The sequence below is a fragment of the Tamandua tetradactyla genome, chromosome 24 (assembly GCF_023851605.1).
Source record: "Tamandua tetradactyla isolate mTamTet1 chromosome 24, mTamTet1.pri, whole genome shotgun sequence".
In the NCBI taxonomy this organism is placed as follows: Eukaryota; Metazoa; Chordata; class Mammalia; order Pilosa; family Myrmecophagidae; genus Tamandua; species Tamandua tetradactyla.
Window position 1 is genome coordinate 31,127,866 of NC_135350.1, and position 20,182 is coordinate 31,148,047.

At 35.5% G+C, this 20,182-nt stretch overlaps 1 protein-coding gene across 2 annotated transcripts in view; it reads right to left on the reverse strand.

Annotated features, from left to right (window-relative positions):
- BMPR1B (bone morphogenetic protein receptor type 1B) overlaps nucleotides 1-20,182 on the reverse strand; it is a 437,645-nt gene that overhangs the window by 130,745 nt on the left and 286,718 nt on the right. The window contains exon 3 of one of the 2 annotated variants that reach the window (XM_077142827.1): nucleotides 16,323-16,417. The exons of the other annotated variant lie outside the window; for it this stretch is intronic. The gene's annotated coding sequence lies outside the window, so the exon portion shown is untranslated. The remainder of the gene's footprint in view (nucleotides 1-16,322; nucleotides 16,418-20,182) is intronic. 2 annotated transcript variants of the gene reach the window in all.

The following is a 20,182-nucleotide window of genomic DNA, read 5'->3' on the forward strand; positions in this document are numbered from 1 at the left end:
TGGGTTTCTGATAGCCATGGAACTTTCCATACCTTCCCTGGACTGCCTAACTCTGGACATGTTCATGTGAAAGGGGAATAAACTTCTATTTTATTTTACTATTATTTTCTGTCTCTGTTACTTACATTCAAATACAATTCCCAGATGATAGAATACATGTATCCAGGATACAGTGCATTAAGCACATATTCTATGCCCCAATGCTTGATAAGGATGACCTTAACACTTTCTAACAAGAAAGAATCTTTCATTGCACTTTAATCTATATTGACACCAAAACTCACTTTGGAACAAATTTCCCTTAACAATTTACTCATAAAACATAAGGTAAAGATGAATCATTGTTCTGGATTAAAAGCTCTCCTCTTGGCTACCTAGCAAAGGCTACCTCTCCAAATTACCTTGAGTTTAAAGAGTTAGTCTCTGGGGAAGAGGTAAACAAATCTTCACGTGACCCAATTTCCAAGGAGCAGAGACTCCCAACTCCATTCACTCCCTTACAGTTTTGGAAAATTTTTGATGGACCGGGAGGTTTCTGAATGCAAAGGGCACTAAAACCCAAAATGAAGAAAAGAAGACCAAAGTCAGATCCTAGATAGTCCTATAAGGGAGAACTGGGTCCAATATAGTAGATAACTGGAGACAGAACTTTCTCCAAACCCTGACCCGACACCACCCCAGGCCCGTGCACATAACTCCTACTTTAGGAACAACAGCTGAGCTCTTACATATAAATCAATACATATTTTTGTAAAACAGAAGACTAGATGGCTCTTAATCAATTAGTATCAATTACCTGGCAAACAGAAGAAATTTTTTAATCCGTCATAAGCTAGTAACGCCTAGAAAAATGAGCCTGGTTCCACTGGTAGCTTCATCACAAACTCACATTTTATTGGATAGGTAGCAATTGCTGTAGCAAAAGTTTGGGAAAGTACCCTAATTTATTTTTCATTAATTCATATTCATAACTATATATAATATGCATGTATCCTATATATTGGAATCTTATATTATAATAAAAACACACACACTTAGTACAGTAGAATTTCTTCTTCCCCAAACAACTAATAGTAAGTTGAACTTGACTTCACAGAATTGATGAAATATGATACTTAAGAAACCATTTGTGGTGGATATGTTGGTATAATGGTAAGGCAAAGAAAGCACATATTTCTCTTTCTCTTTTGGATTGGTCTTTATTACATTTTTTACATGATAAGAAAATAAGATTACATTAAAAAATGAACTGTCCTATCAGGACTTTTTGAGAACCCTACTGATTTGTCCATTCCATCCCAAAGTTGGAACTTAGTTTGCTCAGCTATTTTATTATGAAATATTTCAGTAATGCCAAAAGGACAGAGAAAATGTTATGAATCCCCATTTAGCCACTACCAAGATTAAGAAAGAAAACATTAACAGCAGACCACTATGAACCTAACTCCAATCCCATTCCCCCTTTCTCCTTTTAGAGATCATCACTATCCTGCTGTTTGCTGTCTACCACTTTGGGCCATATATATATATATTTTTTGCATGAGCAGGCACCAGGAATCGAACCCGGGTCTCCGGCATGGCAGGCATGAGCATTGCCACTGAGCCACCATCATCAGCCCTGAGCCATATTTGAATGTTATTACATATATAACATATATAAGCCATATATACTCTTTTGTTAAAAATTTAAACATTTTCCTATGAATAGTATTATAAATACATCTGTTCTTCAGAAGCTTACTTATTTTGCTCAATATTAAGTTGCAATAAATTATGCATGTTGATAAATATAGGTCCAGTTCATTCATTTACCTGCTATATATAACTGGAGTGTATAACTGTCATAACTATGTACATGTATCTATTTACTGTGGATGAACATTCAGGTGATTTCATATTTTTCTATTACAATGTGGCAACTAAGATTGGTATAGATGTTTCTTACTATAGAATAATGATTACTCTCCTTCTTCATTAATCTACAAAAAACCCATAAACATATACTCCTAAAATTCAGGGAAAATGTTACTGAAATATTACACTGAATTGCAATATTTCATGGAAGCTTAACAACCCTTAAATGTTAAAGCAATAAAATACTGAATAGAGATTTTAATGGTCAGGGAAATAATGTAGTTTGAGTGTTCCAGTTTAGGAAATGCAATATCCAATTTTTACAGGCTGGATTCTCAAGTACAGAGTATCATCAACAGATAACGGCCAATTTTGAACATTTTTCCTAAGAAATATATTCTACCATTGATCCATTATATTCAAACAAATATTTATTGTATTCTTATAGAAAATTTCATAACTATTTTATTGATCTATTCAGAATAAGAAACTGCTAAGAGTATCAGAAACCATATTTGAAAGCATGTATTAAAATTTACCTGTGTTAAGAAATATTATATTTAATTTAGTGGTTAAGAGCACAGGTTTTAGAATAAGATAGCAGCCTTATTTTGAAGCACAACTCTACTTTTTTTGTTTTTACCATCTATGACTTTTAGTCATTTAAATGAATTTAATTGTATCACCTCTGAAATGGAGAGGGTAAACTTACCTCATAGATTTTATTTTAATAAAATAAAACTTGCATGACAAATAAAATAATGCATGAAATCTACTTAATGTTGCTGCTCCTGATTCATCGTTATTTGGTGGAATCATCTGGATTTAGAGTTTAGATGCTGACACATATAGTTATACATATTACAGGGCTACTAATTCCCTCCAGCTATGTAGAGCACCACACCTGATCTGTACAGAGACAACCTCCCAAGCAATAGTTCAAACCTGACAGAGGTCTGATATATGCAAGCATGCCTGAATGTCTGATCTATGGTGTGGTGTGGGTGGGGAAAAAAGAAAGCAGAAGTAAAAAAGGATGGGGGAAGCAGAAAGGGAAAGAAGAAGAAAGATGAGAGGAGGAGGGAGTGAGGAAGACAGATCGATTGACTGATTGATTGATTTGCCTCAGAGAATGACGCTATAACAGAACTGCAAATTTTCTAAGCACATTTTTAGGGGAGAAACAGGACCTCTAGGGAGAATTTAGCCTAAGGGAAGGAACCAGATGTGGCAAGTTGGACTTTGCAATAAGATCAAAAACTCAGAGGAGAATAATGCTTCTGGTTATAATGTGATAAATGTGAATATAACCCCCACTGATCTATCTACCTTGATGACAGGTATACCCTGTAGAGAAAAGCGGTAACGCCGAAAAAGTTGACCCCATAAAACCTGTAAAACTTTAGAACTTAAGAAAACATACTGCAAGTCCTCAAAACTAGAGGAAATAACAACAGGAAGTAGCTATTCTTTTCTCACTTTGCAAAAGAGCATCCACTCTTTTGCATCAAAGAGGACTGGTAGGTTTTGGACAAGATCTCACAGCCCAGAGTCTGGAAAAGGCAGCATCAATCTGGCAAGAAAGGCAAGACCAGTAGTCAAGGTCTTTCCCCATTATCAACCACGCTAGCAACTATGGCGTAGTGGTACACAGTGGTCATCAAAACTAGCAACACCTCCCAACCAAAGGAACTTTTTAGCTGAAGACAGGAAGGGCCCTGAAGAGGGTGGAGTGCTGGAGAAGGATAGCCTGGAAAGAAAGTTATGTGTGGCAGCCATGGGGAAGTGCTAGAGAGGTGGCTGCGAGAGGTAGTCTGGCCTGTGTGTAAACAAATGTAAAACCCGGAAGAGTCTCAGAAATACTGCAGGGAGAAAGAAACCCGAAAAAGGGTTTCAGAGTTCCGCCCTGGAGCATGTGATGGTTAGGTTCGGGTGTCACACTGGCCAGGTGATGATGCCCCATTGTTCTGTTGCTGCGGCCTTGAATCATCAGCATGTGAAATTCATTCATGGCTGATTACATCTGCGGTTGGCTAGGGAAAGTGCCTTCCACAATGAGTGACGTTTAATTTCATTAGCTGGAGGCTTAAAAGAGAGAGGTCAGAAGAGTGTTTAGCAACCTCAGCATACATCATCTCAGCACTCAGAGCTCAGACTCAGACGTTTGGGGATGCAGAAAGGAATCACCCGGGGGAAAGCCATTTGAACCCAGGAATCAGGAGGGAAGCCCAGCAGACATACACCGTGTGCCTTCCCATGTGACAGAGAAAACCAGAGGAAAGCCAGTGGCCTTTCCTTTGAAGAACTATAAATTTTGTATAAATTTGTAACTAAATAAATCCCCTTATTAAAAGCTGATCCAGGGCAGTGCAATGGAGATTCAGTAGCAGAATTCTCACCTGCCATGCCAGAGACCTGGGTTTGATTCCCAGAGCCTGCCCATATTAAAAAAAAAAAAAAAAAAAGCGGATCCACCCCTGGCATGTTGCATTCTGGCAGCTTTAGCAAACTAAAACAGAGCATATGGAAGTTAATGAACTAGAAAAATTTGAATATACTAATCACTAAAAGTTAGTAAGGCATGAGCAAAAATGGAAAACAGTATTACAAGGAGAAAATCATGGCATGGTAAGAAATCAATACAAATGATAAAATTCCTGGACATGAGAGCTAGCAGGCAAAAAACACATATTATGTATAAACTGGGCAGATATTCCAACATATAAGCACCAATATAAACACAAGACGCAAACTCTGATACAAATGAGCTTGAAACATTAAAGATCTTTTGAAGAAGGGGAAATCCTTTCTTTCTAATTATTATTTTTGTTTATTTCTGTTCTGTGAAATATTTCATACATGTACATATTCAATAACGGTATTTTTAATAACTACCCTTGTACATAACATCCTGTCACCTGGGTCCCTGCCTGAACCCAAACCCTTCTGCCTCATTGGAGGTAGCCAGTGTATTAAATTTTGTTCTAATAAATTCCTTCATTTTCCTTATACTTTGATCACATACATGCACATCCACAAAAAATGTATTACTCAGTTTTGCCTGTAATCAAGTTTTTATGGTTAAAATCATGCTATATGAGGTGTTGCAACAGTGGCTCAGTGGCAGAGTTCTTGCCTCCCAAGCCAGGGACCCAGGTTCGATTCCTAGTGCCTATCCATGTGAAAAAATAAAATAAAAGTTAAAAAAAAATCACATTACATGTATTTTTTTGTGACTTGCTTTATTCATCCAACATTATGTTTTGGGGATTCATACAGGTCCATGAGTGTTAGTTTTTTCACTACTATGTTACTATTCCACTGTATACAGATATTCTCTAATTTATTCATTCTGCTACGAGAGGCCGTTTGACCTGTTTACAGATTAATTTTTGCTTTGCTTTGATTATTTGTGTTTTGCTATCAAATATAAGGTTACTATATAAAAAAAAACCTCATGCCTATCTCCCAAAGCATGGGAGCAAGAATTTCTGATTGCAGAGGCAGCTTGAATTCATGGCTCCCCAGGATTCAAAGGGAAGAATTTGGCTGGTGATATCTGCCATGGATATAGGCTTTATTAAAATGAAGCCCATGGCATATAATTATATATATATATATATATATAAAATTTATATATATATAAAGAGAGAGAGAGAGAGAGAAGTGAATGGGGTGGGTTAAGGGAAAAAAGTCAATTTGATAAATTCATTCCATTCAAAATTTTATGGTATTTTACTTAGTTTATATAACTCTACATAACCACACTACCATCACATTACCCCATATAGTGTGAGATATTCAGTAGTTTATTTAAACTGGCCTGTATTCCTTGTAAATTCTTTATTGACATACCAAGCCAGCCTATGAAAATCTGTAGGAAAATATTACTGTTATACTATGTACTCATTCTTTTCTCATTTTTCAGAAACAACTAAATTAAATTTATAAAATTTTCTCGATATTAAATAACAGTCATAATTTTTTTCCTAAATGATTTGCACCTGCTATTCATTACTGCTGCTAGAGTCTGGTACAGGTTAACATATAATTATATATTCATTTATTTACATTTTCATATATTATCAAACTAAACTAGTCAAGTTTAAGAAGAACTATTCCTTGGCTTTTTATCCTGGGATCTTCACGCAACTCTTACTTAATTTTAATCTTCCCATCCATAAAATACACACACTGGCTTCAAAGTAATTGGGTGACCAAGGATGTCAAAAGAAACAATGGGTGTGAAAATGCTTTCAGGGCATAAAATATTTTATAAACAGGAGTTATAATTTATAATAACCTTAAGTTATATCTTACAAATATGGGGCTAGAACAGTAATGAAAAACAACAGAAAATTTGCAGTAGTCATTTTATCTATAGTTTTTGGTTTTTCCATATCTAGTCTTTTCCCCAAACCATGTTTGTTAAATAGATGGCAATTTGTTTGAATGCCATTTCCTACCCCCACATAATTTCTAACAAAGTGCCTAAACAAGCAGAGGAGGAAAAGTAAAAATATCTACAAATATCATAATTCATCTGCAAGCAATTTAAACACATCTATGTTTATATAGATGTGACCTAAATATTCACACCATCCCAGGGTTAAATTAGAACCAAGGATAAAGTCTAGTAGCTTCTAACATAAGACAAGAGGTGTATAGATCACAGGCGAAGGTTAACCTGCCTGAAAAACATTCCAGAGTATAAACAGCACAGATTTATTTGGGAAAACATATATTTATAAGTATTTGTTTTATCTCTTTGCATAAAGAAACCCTGAGAGAGTAAAAACAATGGGAAAAATAAGGCATGAAAGGAAAATAATACACTAAAATTAAGATTTGTTTTCCCTGTTTGTGGATATCGACAGAGTTATATCTTTCCTATAGGGAAGGAAGCTGTTGCTCTCTGGTTTGAATATGTTGCCTTTGGAAGCATCTGAATTCCTGTGTTGCTTTCCAAATTTTCAGAGATGTATAGGGGTAGGAAAGTGAAATTACCTACTTCAAAAGAAAGTTGTATGCTATAATATAAAGTTTTTAGAGTCAGTATTAGGTTCCAATCATACTCCCTTACTTTCCAAGCTGTCAGATATTAGGCATGGCTATTTACCTCCCTGAATGTCCATTTCCTCATCTTTAAAGTAGGGATACTAATAACCTCCTTACTTAATTAGCAGAAGGACTAAATCAGTATAAAGACTAATTAGAATACCCAGGTACAGTTTGGGCTAGGTTAGTATTAATTATAAAATGAGAGTAGATGATTTCAGAAGAAATTGTGAAAGATGCTAAACACTTGAATAGTTTATCATATAAGTTCCTTTTATTTCTAGGCACTTAAAATTTCAGTTAAAATGTGAAAGTTTTCCTTCAAATTGTTTAAAAAGAATTTTCTCAAATTAATTGGATGACAGATGAAAGACAGAAAATAAACATTGATGTTAAAAAGTCAATAACTGGGGGGCGGGCCACAGTGGCTCAGCAGGCAGAGATCTCGCTTGCCATGCCGGAGACCCGGGTTTGAGTCCTGGTGTCTGCCCATGCAAAAAAAAAAAAAAAAAAAAGTCAATAACTGGGTATGACAGATAATTGTCTGATACGCAACAGACTGATTAAAAACAAGATGAAAAATAATAATAAATGTAGGAGAGGAAGAAGGAAATGAGGGAGAGGAAGAAGAGTGAAGGGGAAGGGGAAAGGGAGAGGAAGAGAAGAAAGAAGAGAGAAAGAGGAAGAGAGAGAGGAGAAAATAGAAAGGATTGCTGAACATGCATGGCCCAGGCTGAGGGGGTGATTCCACGTCCTCTCCGGTCAACCTATTTGTTAAATAGCCCAACACAAAAAAGGAGCAGATTTGTAAGTGTGAGACTAGAACGGCAATGTACAAATGCCCATCTCCGTATGCTACATGACTTAACAGTATTTGTAAACCCATGATCAACCTGCAGCATGCTTTCTGCCTCTAAAAGCATCAGTTAATGCTTATTAATGGTTAATAAGCAGCAACATGTATTATCAAAGATAACGTTTTCTTAAACTGTAAACAAAATGAAAACTTAATTCTCTACCTCTGGGTAAATTAAGAAACTGAAATTATATTAGTATAACTATCACATTTTCCCTCTACTAGATGGAACATGCAGTATAAGAACAGCTCAGGTTGACCTCAAAACCAGCTCCCAATACGCTTTCAGTACACATATTTTAAATTAACATTGTGCTTTGGAAGTTGCACAGTCTATCTTAGGATCCAATAAGAGCAGAAAAAAAGTTCTAAATAATTATTTGTCTATGTCTACCAATAAGAATTTACAAGAATTATATGTGAAATATTAATGAATAACTCAAAAGACTATATGCATTGTACGTTGGCTCACGTAAAATAAATAAGCAAAAAAACAAAGTTACACATTCAAAGTCCCATGAATAACTTTGGTAGAACAGTGTGTCCCGGGTCATCATGCTTTCTTTCCCTATTATTATCAAGTTTGATTTGCCAACAAGCCTGTGACAAGAAACACAGAAATAAATTTCAAGGATAGAAAGCTAAACTACTACTGGGAATAATGACATATTAATTTACTGAGGAAGTTAAAAGTGGTGTGGAGAGGAAGTAAAAAACTGAGCTTCTTAAATAAATGAATTTTACAAAGAGAAAAAGCAAATATTTACCAGTGGACTTAATATATGGAAACATTACATGTGTATGTTACAACTACACCCAGTGTAGTTATTATCATCTGTATATTAAAGCAGGAAATTTTAAAACCATGATGAAAAATGGAGGAATAAGACGAATAATTTAGAATTTAAAGCCTGCTAATGAGTACAGATACTGATGAGTAATTTTCCAAGTTATAATACAAGTATAATGTACTTATTAACTAAAAGGTTTAATTTACTTTCAAGTGTACCAGGGCAGGGCAATAAAATGAAATCCCAATGAACTGTAGTTCAAGTCTCATCAAATACATACCAATGTACCAACCAAGGGCAGAGTGATCCAAAGGGGAAAAAAAAATCCCAGATTATCTGAAGGCAAAATTGTTTGCCTTGAGTAAAATAGGAAAAAAGAACAAAGTATTTCATGGTGGTCAAATGCACACCAAAAATTAATATTGCAAATGCCACTTTTTTTTTTTTTTTTTTTGTCATGGGCAGGTTCCGGGAATCCAACCCGGGTCTCCGGCATGGCAGGTGAGAATTCTGCCACTAAGCCACCATTGCACTACCCACAAATAATACTTTATAAAACAAAATTTCACATACAGATTTTTCCAAACGTACAAAAACTAACTGAAAGAAGCATGTCCATTCTAGTAGACTAAACTATCCTTTTTTCATGGCAGACATGAAAGCATAGGACATCTATGGTAAGTGTGTATGTGTATGCATGTTTTAAGTGTTCATAACATATTATATATGGAATCACGACATGAGAGTGTAAAAGTAGTAAGTTCTAATGACAACAAAACATCCAGAATTTCCTTTCCTGCTTCAAAAAACAGAGCTTGATACCACAGCAACAAGCTCAAGTCTCTTAACAGAGTAGCTTAAAATAGAGATGACAGCGACGGCTGCCAGTTAGACTCATTTCTCCCCTGAATGAGACTTATAGTTGCAGAAACAGGGACCAAGAAGGAAGAGTCACTCCCTGCTGACCTGGCAGCAACTTGCCTATTTTCCTGCTAATGCCATGAGCAGATACGAGAGGAAGGGACTGGTATTGTGGGTTAGACACATAAGGGAGAACCAAAGTATAATTCGATTAGAAGAAAATGATAAAGCCAAAAGAAATTGGATATTAAAATCTGAGAAAATTAAGATAAGTTTCTAACTTCTTCCAAAGTGATTTAAAGTATAAGATCATCTCTGCTGATTTAGAGATTCTGTCTTCTGTGCTGATCCCAACTAACAAAAAGCTCCTATCGTGGGCTTCAGTGACTTGCTTCTGTCCTTTGAAAATCACTGATGCCGAGATCACCTTGTTGCAATGGACACAGGATGGCATGGCTCTTACAGGGACAGACCTACAGCTAGTATTACTACTTATGGAAGGAAGTGTAACTTCTCTATTTCTCAGTGCATCCTTAAAAGATGGAGTCTGGCCAGACTGGAGTTTAAGTCATGACCCTATCACTTATTAGCCATGTGAGGCTGATCAAGTTACTTTACTTTCGGGGGTCTCAGTTTCCTTATCCTGTAATGGAAATAAGAATGAATCGCTCAAACGTCTGTTACAAGGATTAAATGAAATCATACATTTAAAGCTCTTGGTAGAATGCCATACAATACACACACACACACAAATACCCTTGATAAATGGTGGTTTTTATTATTAATGCGTAATTTCTCACTCACACAAACTCATATTCTCATTAAGTCTGCTCTAACATAAATGATACAGAAAACTTACTGTCCACAGCAGTTTCATGGAGCATGCCCAGTTAAAACCAACAACAATAACACCCTAATAATTCAAACTCCTTTAACAAGCAATATGAACCTTTATTCCACAGAGATAAAAATTTAAATGCAATATTGACTGAGGGGGAGCATACATTTTAAATGCGTGATATATGATGTGAATATATGATAATAGTGATTTCATTAAAAAGTGGGAAAGGGGAATAATGATTCAATAAAAATGCTTAAGTACTCGGTTTCTCATGAATCATAGCTTTAAAATTTAAATATATTGAACCATGAAGTGTACAAAACTATTTTCCTATTTCTGCATATGAGAGAGCTTTCTAAGTTTCAAAGCAGATGAAAACATCAAGTAGCCTTAAGAATAAAGATATTGCAAAACATACCTATGCTACATAACATATAAAACAAAAATTTAAAAGTAATTAAAAGCTTGTGAGAACTGCTGCAATAGGACTTTAAAAAAAAATTAAGAACATTGGTTTTAAAAAGAGCTCTTCTAAACCAATAAGAGGAATACAGGCTCTGACAAATTAATAAGCACATAAATAGATAACTGATAATAATAAGATAATAATAACTAATAACCCCCTGTCCAGACTGAAGTTCACTAGCAATCAGAAACACAAAATGAAATAAAATGACACTTTCCCCATCATATTAGCAAAAATTTAGAAATCACAAATCTCTTCACAGGCAAAAGGGGGGCACTATATTAGAAAAGTATCAATCCAATGGGACATGATCACTAAAAGATACATCAGATTTTTACTTTATTGGGGAAGTAGATGGAGAAGAGCACTTTGATTTTAATAAGAGGCAGGAGGAAAATGGAAAGTACAGAAATCACAGGCTGAGACTGAAAACAAACCTTCAGCTATTTGCTCAAAGAGCTTTTCATCCTTAAGTATAAAAGTAGTTTTTACCAGAGACCTAAGTATTAATAAGAATGGAACAAGCCAAAAGGCCCCAATTGCTTTGGTGTTGGAGAAAGGAACAGGAGCAAGCACCTACTAGAAGACATGTATAAAACAAAGCTTGTTCTCCCCTCCTCTGTCCTTTTAATTAGTTATATATTTTAATGAGAATACTATATTAAAATCAAAATAATCTGGAAGAGCATATATGATTCTTTGATTTTTGTTTTAATCATTTTTTGCAGTTTTAAATGACAACAAATTGCCATCTTAAAAATAAACTACAAACCAAAATATAACCATATATTCCCTATTAGAATCTCTTAGATGCAAACAAAGCATAAAAGTTGTTTTGCAGAGTTCTCACCTGCCATACTGAAGACCCGGGTTCAAGTCCCAGTGCCTGCCCACGCAAAAAAAAAACACAAAATTTGTTTCGGAGTTTCAGTCTTTATGAGCTACTTCAGGATTATCTGACATGCTCTCATGAAAGAAGAAGAGTTGTGGGGCATAAATCTTATTGTAATACCACACAGAATAGGGAAAATTGGGAAAGCCAGAAAGCTTATCTGTCTACTTACAAGTTAAAAGTACTCCATCTCAATTGAGGGCAATAATTATTAGCTTTAACTTTCAGGAATAATGAAATAATGAAAAGGTGTCTAATGCAATTAAACCTAACTAGAGATATGACAAATTAAGTTCTAAACTCAACATGCAGAATAAAAAGACAGAGATTACAACCAGGTCAGAAAAGGCCACAGTGATAAAATGTTAGCCTTATAATTATGTTTCCTTATTTTTTTTTTTATCTGAACCTTAACTAGCTACTTTAAAGGCTGACAGTTAGCAAGTTGTGTTGCCTCTTTGTGCCACATTCAAAATGGAAGATCTGAAGTAGAAGAGCTTTAAGTTTTCTCTTCTACTTTCATTTATTCTCCTCTCAGGTTATATGAATCCTACACCGTGCATCGTTTCAGAAAAACTTTGGCAAGCTAAACTGCTAGCAGTAATAAAATAAAACTTTATTGTTCTGGTAAAATCCTTATCACTCATTCAAATCACAAAATACTCTGATCTCTTTCAGTTGTTAGTGGTGTTTTATTTGTTTTGTTTCTTTTTTGTATAATCTTTTAATACTGAGGCAAGCCTGGGACTCTCTCATCATTCGCTGATGGACACAAGATACGGTTCTAGCCCCATGACCAACAGAACCCCCCACCTACTAGTTTTAGATTCTGACCTATTATAATATTTGATATGCCAGTGAGATCTATAAAATATTGTACTTTCAATTCTTTGGTAGAAGCACCTTCCTCACATCTGTGCTACTTCAGGATAGTTATGTGGACAGAATATATCTGAACAGAAATTCCAAATTATGGTCCATTCCTAGCAAATTAAAAGGTTACTGATTTTTCCTATGAAAATACCAATCTTGTTTTCATTCCTAAGACAGCTACAATTCAAGGTTAAACAAACAAGAGAGTCATATTCAATGTCTGGAAGTAGTTTTTATAAGGCTTAAAAAGTAGTGGAAACTCCTGGTAGAGTACACTAAAAGGTAAAAATAATCAAAATAAGAAAAATTATAAATTACTCTAAATTGTGCATGAAACCTGACATTTAATTCTGGTATACAAAATATTTTATATACAAAGTAAGTACTTTAATCCTATGGGTAAACAAAACGCAAAGACAAAATAAATTTTATTTTTATTGAGTATCAGAGCTGAAAGAAACAGCTGCTATTTCTTAACTGCTGTTTTAAACACTGACTTCCTTTTCTTTCAGCATTTCTATTTTGAGAAGCAAATTCTTCTGACCTAAATGGAATATCACCTTTCAGGTTTTAGAATTTTTAAGTCATGATTTTCTATCATTCTTTAAATCCCTATCTTTGCAAGAGGAAATAAAATGAGGAAATACACCTTTGCTGGTAACATCTGAGAACAATTCCACCGTGTGGAATACATGACTATGGATTTCTTCTGTCCTGAAATCTCTGGCCATTTGGAAGGTGTGACATTGTCTTCGGTTTTCTAGGGCATCATTTATCACAGTTTTCCACTGAGGAACAATAACTAGCTGATTATGTTGGCCAATCTCATCAAGTTGATTAAACAAACATTTCTAGACTATATATCCTGAACTTGTATTTGCTTCCCAGTTATAATTCTGAACTTTTGTTATACAAATAAGTTTATGAGTTCAATAAGTATACATTTTCATGGATAAATACACTCATGCACAACAGCACATATTTCTGTGATTGGTGCTAGGAAGAGACACAAAATATGTATTTTAAAAGCAATGCTACTGTCTCTAAAGCATTTACCGTTTAGTTGAGCTCTCCTTCAATCAAATTATTCAAAATTTAAAACATATTAAAATGAAGGGGTTATAAAGTAGCATATAAGTTTAAAATAAATATGATAAAGCTTTAGTTTAGCTCAAATTATTGAGCACTTTTTATATTCCAGGAATTGAATATCCTAGGAAAGAATACATTTTAAAACCTGAGCACAAGTAGCTAACAGTCTAAAGTGGAAAAAGGAATCATGAAACATTACACACATTATCCAGCTTTGTAAAGTGCTGGGACCAGGTGGGTTCCAGAGGAGGGGGGTGGCTCCATTGAGGCTGGAAGGCAAAAACTGACAAGAAAGGCTTTCAAGAGAGAGCAGCAGCACAAATAATTCCAAGGAGGAGTAAAACAATATGGATTGTTTTGAGAAAGAGAAGATGTTGAATACTGCCTGAGAAAAGACATAGGGAGAGAGGAATACACTATTGGGTGGGCAAGAAAGAGGTGGAAAACAGCCCGGATGGAGGGGGAAAAGATAAATATAGAAAGAAAGTAGCAATTAAATGGAGGGGAGAGTCACGACTCCCTCTAAGGACAGAAGCAGGGATGGGTAGTGCAGCAGAAGAGAACTAGGGACAACAGGGGGTTCACATTAACATTTCAAGCTCAATTCACTGATCTTGCTTCAGGAGATATTTAATACATAATACAAGGCCCCATATCTGTTTTTAAAATATGCTTGCATGTACAATGTTGTTTATAATATGAGAAATAATCAATATTTACAATAAAAGCTAGGACATTCAATAAAGCCAAAAATTATCTTGAGAAGGCACTTTAAATTTTAAAACACTCAGTCTTCAACCAAAATAAATCTTAACTTTAGACATTATCAACCAATATTACAATTATGTACTTCCTCTCTTGATTAAAGGGACAACTTACTTTTGAATCTTTTCATTGCAGTGTTTTATCTGCCCCCAAATTTCCACCGAGCACTCCAGAAACAAAATATCAGAAGGAATACAAATAAAACCAATGATAAGTAATATCGTGTAAGAACTCATGCTACACATAAAGTGAACAAATAAACCATAGTAAATAAAGAACTGATATATATACAATGTTGAGATATTACCCAAAGGCATTAGGAAAAAATACATCTATTTATGAACTTAGGCAGTCAGGTTCTTTGATTGAGAAGTGCCTATTCTAGATCAACTATAGTTGCATTTTCAAAGTAAACATTTTTGCTATCAAAAAACCTAAACCAAATCCTTTAATTAACTGACAGAGAGAATTTGAAAAGCATACCTAAAAGTTCGATTCAGAGGGCATTCAGTTGAATGTTAAAATATGTTTTAAATCTAGTTATCAATTAGATTAACCTTACAGCATTCCTGAGTTAATAAAATTGATTTTAAAACATTTCGTATGGTTTAAAAATTGCATATACATTCTACAAAAGTGATTTTGTACAACTATTGGACTCATTTAAAAAACATTTACTTTCCATTTAGCTTTATTCAACCTGCTGTTTTGGATGTTGTTCATCCCACTTTAGAATGAACTGATTCCTTCATGTTAGCCCTAACACAAAATCTTTGCCAGAGTATTAGCTTTTCCTTTTATCTCTTGGCGTACGCATTTAAACTCTACAGAAACTTTAATACTGTTCTTGTTCTCTTAAATATGCAGCACATAAATTCCAGTGGGACTATATAATCACCATCTATAACCTAAGCTAAAATTTTTAAATATTAAGCCTATTTAGACCCACAATTTAAAAAAAAGAAAGCAAAAGAAACCTTTCACTTTGTCAATATAGAAGTTTCATCTGGTAAATACTATACCTCGAGGGATGCAACATATTTCTTTTCCAAATCTGTATATATTAAATATAAGCATAGAAGTATATAACTTTCATGGGCATCCTAAATTATAAAATAAGTATAAAACAATTTTATTTCTTGTCCCCTTCAGCACCATTACTTATAATGATAATCCAGGACATGCACAACAGTGCTGGTAAATGAACACGCTACACTCCATGAGCACACAGAGACACCTGACGAAAAGTGCTATGCATGATGGAAAAGGGGAAAAAAAATTGCTAAAGTGTAGCAAGAGATGTTAATTTGTGTATTTAATAGTGAGTCACATTTTGAAAGGAACCAATCTTGCAAGCCACTTGGACAAGCAGAGAACTTTTCTGAAGTGCCTAAGTGTTTTTGCACCTGGGATTAAGACTGCTCTTACTTCTCATCACTCCGGGTTCTCTCTCTATTTCCAAAGCTAGCAATTACTCCTCTTCAGTGCGCTGTCAAACGGGCACCTGCCTTTCATTTAAAAGGATCTATGTTCCCCACATTCACAGCTTCCACATTTTGATACTGTCTACTATACCTTCATACGTTTATCTGAATTTCCCCCCAGGCCCCATTTCCAAATCATTCACTACTCTAAAGTAACTGATATGGTTTTAAAATAGATATAAATAGGAATGTACCAAGTGAAAGGCTTCAAGTTTGAAAGAATGAAGAAAGTTACTGATAAAATACAACATGAAATTGGAGTTCATGAGCTGTGCCCACCACCCACATCATTTACATGTACCATGAGTGTACACGACATTCTGAACCAAAGCTACACTGCCATCAAACATTCTTCAACAGCAGGCACCCCCCCACACCCCTTATTAGCTTTAACATGCACACAGCCCTCTGCTTACTATGCAGAGCAGCCAACAAGGAGATGCAGTTTACAAGTCAAAGTCAGAGAGACTGAACCGGTTAATCACTTACCTTCTCACTTAAGGCAGGCTTGCTCGTTTAACTTTTTGTTTCCTCTCTTGTCATAGCTCAGCACCAAATGGTTATGACTCAGCAGAAGTTTAAACCTGACAGTTAAAAAAGAGTTTGTCTTTTTTTTTTTAAAAGGAAAAAAAAATAGAAATTAAAGTTCCCCCCACTGCGGTCTCTCTTTCTCTTGCCCTCTGCGTGCGTGTTTCTCTCCAGTTTTCTCTCTGCAAGACTGCTACGTCGTGGTCTATAAATATTGACCCTGACACTTGCTCAGTGCTTTACTTGCTCATGGCACAGGTCTGCGTTACTGAACACCGTGGTAATACTCCGGCGAAGTCCTCAGCTGCTCAGACAAAGCTGTGGATTGGCTCACTACCCAGCAACCCTGTGCCTGCCTGGAAATACCATTTTGCTGCCAGCTTTACAGATACTATGGACCTTTCCTGAGGCCCAAATCAGGCATAGAAGGGCAATTATGAGGTTTGTCTGAAGAAATACAGCTTTCCCAAGCAGGTGGAGGAAAGGGGGGTGGGGCGGCTGAGTAGAATGAGAGACAAGAAAGGAAATAACTGCCTTTGTTTTGGCTATACAGCATAATCACAAACCTTTTATAAAAGCCACTTAAAGGCTATTCAAAGTCCCTAAAACTTAATTGCTACATATTATTAATTACCAAAAAGATGAAGGGAAGCATTTTTGTAATTTTCCCCAAAATATTGCTACTCTTTGAATAAGACTGCAATGACTAATTAGCCACAAAGAAATGTTTTGACATAAGTTAGTTCATTTCCAGAATGACAGAAATGCATCGGAAAGTATATTAATCATATTAAATTGTAGTGTTGATAAAAGAAGCTAAAATGTAATCTGAAAATTACACTGACCAACATATTATACATTCAGTACTCCTAGTTTTTCAGATGTGCCTATTTCATCAATAATAACACTTTGTATTATGTTGCATTAATTCTTTATATTAGGATAAAATCCATGCCACAGTACTATACATGGTTTGCAGAAGATAGGAACAACATCGGAAGAATCTACATATAGCTTCTAATGTTCACATATGAATAATCTTTAGAAAATAAATCAAGCCCATATCTGCTATCCTTCTTGCTAAGGATAACCATTTGTTTATTGCATTGAATTTTTCTCTCTTGACTAAATCAAGCGAGCAAAATTTTAAGATAATTTGATCACTCACACATTTTACAGATGGAGCAGTTAGAGATAAAATAAGAGAGGATGGTATGGTAGCCCATGACAAACTCTGGGATCTGTCTTGTAACCACTTGTTGAAAAGTGCTTTGAAAACTATTGCTTCTTTATTTCTGTGCTTTGTACATATGTTATACTATACAATAAGAAAGTTAAAAAACAATAAAAATTAAGTTTGCTACCTCTTGAGGTCAAAAATAAATAAATAACTAAATAAAGCTGAACAGTTTGTGAAGAAACAACAAAAAATGAATACTGTATGAACTGAGATGAAGCCCATCAATGTTCTTTAATTCTTCATGCTAGCTGTGTTAAACATTTTTTTATTGTACCATGTCACTGATTGTTAGTTTTAATGTATTGTACTGGTAATATCAGTATTATTGAATTCTATTGTACTATTATAGTTATCTTTAAAGTTAAAATTAGAACAGAATCCATAGCATAATAAAAATGCTTACCAAGTTAAAAAAAAAACAAAAAACAAAAAACAAAAAGGAGAGGGGCACTCAGAGCATATGGTTGGCTAGCAAGGGAGAACCTTTTGAGGACCTGCAGCCCTGATCCTTTCCTCACACGGAACCGCCCTCTCGTGACTCAGCTGCTTTCACAAAGGAGAGGTGGGGATGAAGGAAGGAGCTCCACTGCAATGCCAGGTGCTTCTCTCCTACCTGCGAGGCCACAGCTATACATTGGCCTGGATCTTGGGGCCTGGCAAAACACAGCACACTCCTGGGCCAGCTGCTGGCCAGTGAAGTTGGGCCTCTCAGTCCCGCAGCTTGGAGTCTTTCCATGCAGGAGTCTGGGAACCACAGACTCCACTATGGCCACAAGAGAAATGATTGCTGTGGTGCACCCTGCCCATCTTCCCCCGCCCCAGGGGCTGGCGACTTCCAGTACACAAAGACCTGGGAGATAGAGGGAGGCCCTTCCCTAGGGAAGAGAGGGAGAAGCATAACAGTCATGACTTAACACCTGGCTTGAGAGGGTGAACCTCTGGAGCTCCATCACCTTGAACTGGACTTTGGCCTGGTCTCAACCCTGCCCAGTGGACTGCTATAGTTGGCAAGAGGCAGAGAGGTGGGGAATAGGTGGCATAGGAGTGCCATCTGCTGAGAAGACTAATAGGAAAGAGAGGTCTGGCAAGCTACTTTTCTACCCACCCTTTAAGAGCTTTGCAAAAGAGGTTGCACCATCTGCATGAGACTTTGTCCCTGGTTTAGCTGGGAAATATTAACAAAGCAAGTGGCAAAGAAGACATTCAATTGAATCCAAACAACAGCAAAATCTTATACAAGAGAGGCAAATCAAATTTCAAAATAATCTTATCAATATAGTCAGAAGCAGAGAAACCTGAAAGAAAAGAAAAATCACAAAGCACATAAAGAAAACGAGATGATATAGCCAAGCCAAATAATCAAATTAAAATCTTGGAGAGCACACAGAATTTGTCTGAACTAATAAAAGATGTTGAAACAAATCTAAATAACTTCAATGTGATGGTTAAATAGATAAAGGATATCAAGAAGACAATAGATGAGCATAAAGAAGCATTTGGAAGAATAAATAGAAAAACAGCAGATCTTATGGAAATGATAGGTACTGTGGATGAAATAAAAAATATACTAGAGACACTGAACGGTAAATTTAAAGTGGCAGAAGAAAGAATCAGTGAACTAGAGGACAGAGCAAACAGATACCAATGCACAAAACAACAAATGGAAGAATAAATGAAAAATTTGAACTGTGTCTCAGGGAAATGATTCACAACATGAACTTCACAAATACAAGAATCATAAGTGATCCAGAAAGAGAAGAGAAAAGTAAAGGGCCAGGAAAAATATTTGAGGAGATAATGGTGGAAAATTTCCTAGCCCTTATAAATGACATAATTATGTAAATCAAAGAAGCCCAATGTACACCAAATAGAATAAATCCCAACAGACCCACTCCAAGACATATAATAATCAGATTGTCAAATGCCAAAGAAAAGGAGGGAATCCTGACAGTAGCAAGTGAAAAGCGACTGACCACATACAAAGGAAGCCACATAAGACTAAGTCCTGACTACTCATCAGGCACCATGGAGGTGATAAGACAGTTGCATGATATATTTATGATTCTGAAAGAGAAAAATTGCTGGCCAAGAATTCCTTATCCAGCAAAGTTGTCCTTCAAAAGTGAGGGAGAGTTTAAAATAGTCACAGAATAACAAAAGCTGAGAGATTTGTTAACAAGAGACCTAATATTAATTTAGTAGTATAAACTTAGTATTTAGCAAGAAATACTAAAGGACCTTTCCCTGGCTGAAAAAAAAAAAGACAGGAGAGAGAGGCTTAGAGGAGAGTATAGAAATTATGATTATCAGTAAAAGATAACTAAAAGAATAGAAAGAAAGAAAAATATTAGATAAGACAAATAAAAGCCAAAGGACAAAATGGCCAAAGTAAGGATAGCTTTTACAGTAATAAACTGAACATTAATGGATTAAACTCCTCAAACAAATGACACAGACTGGCAGAATGGATTTTTTAAATGTGATCCATCTATATGCTACTTACAAGAGACTCATTTTAGACCCAAAGGTACAAATAGGTTGAAGGTGAACAGATGGAAAAAGATATTCCATGCAAGCAATA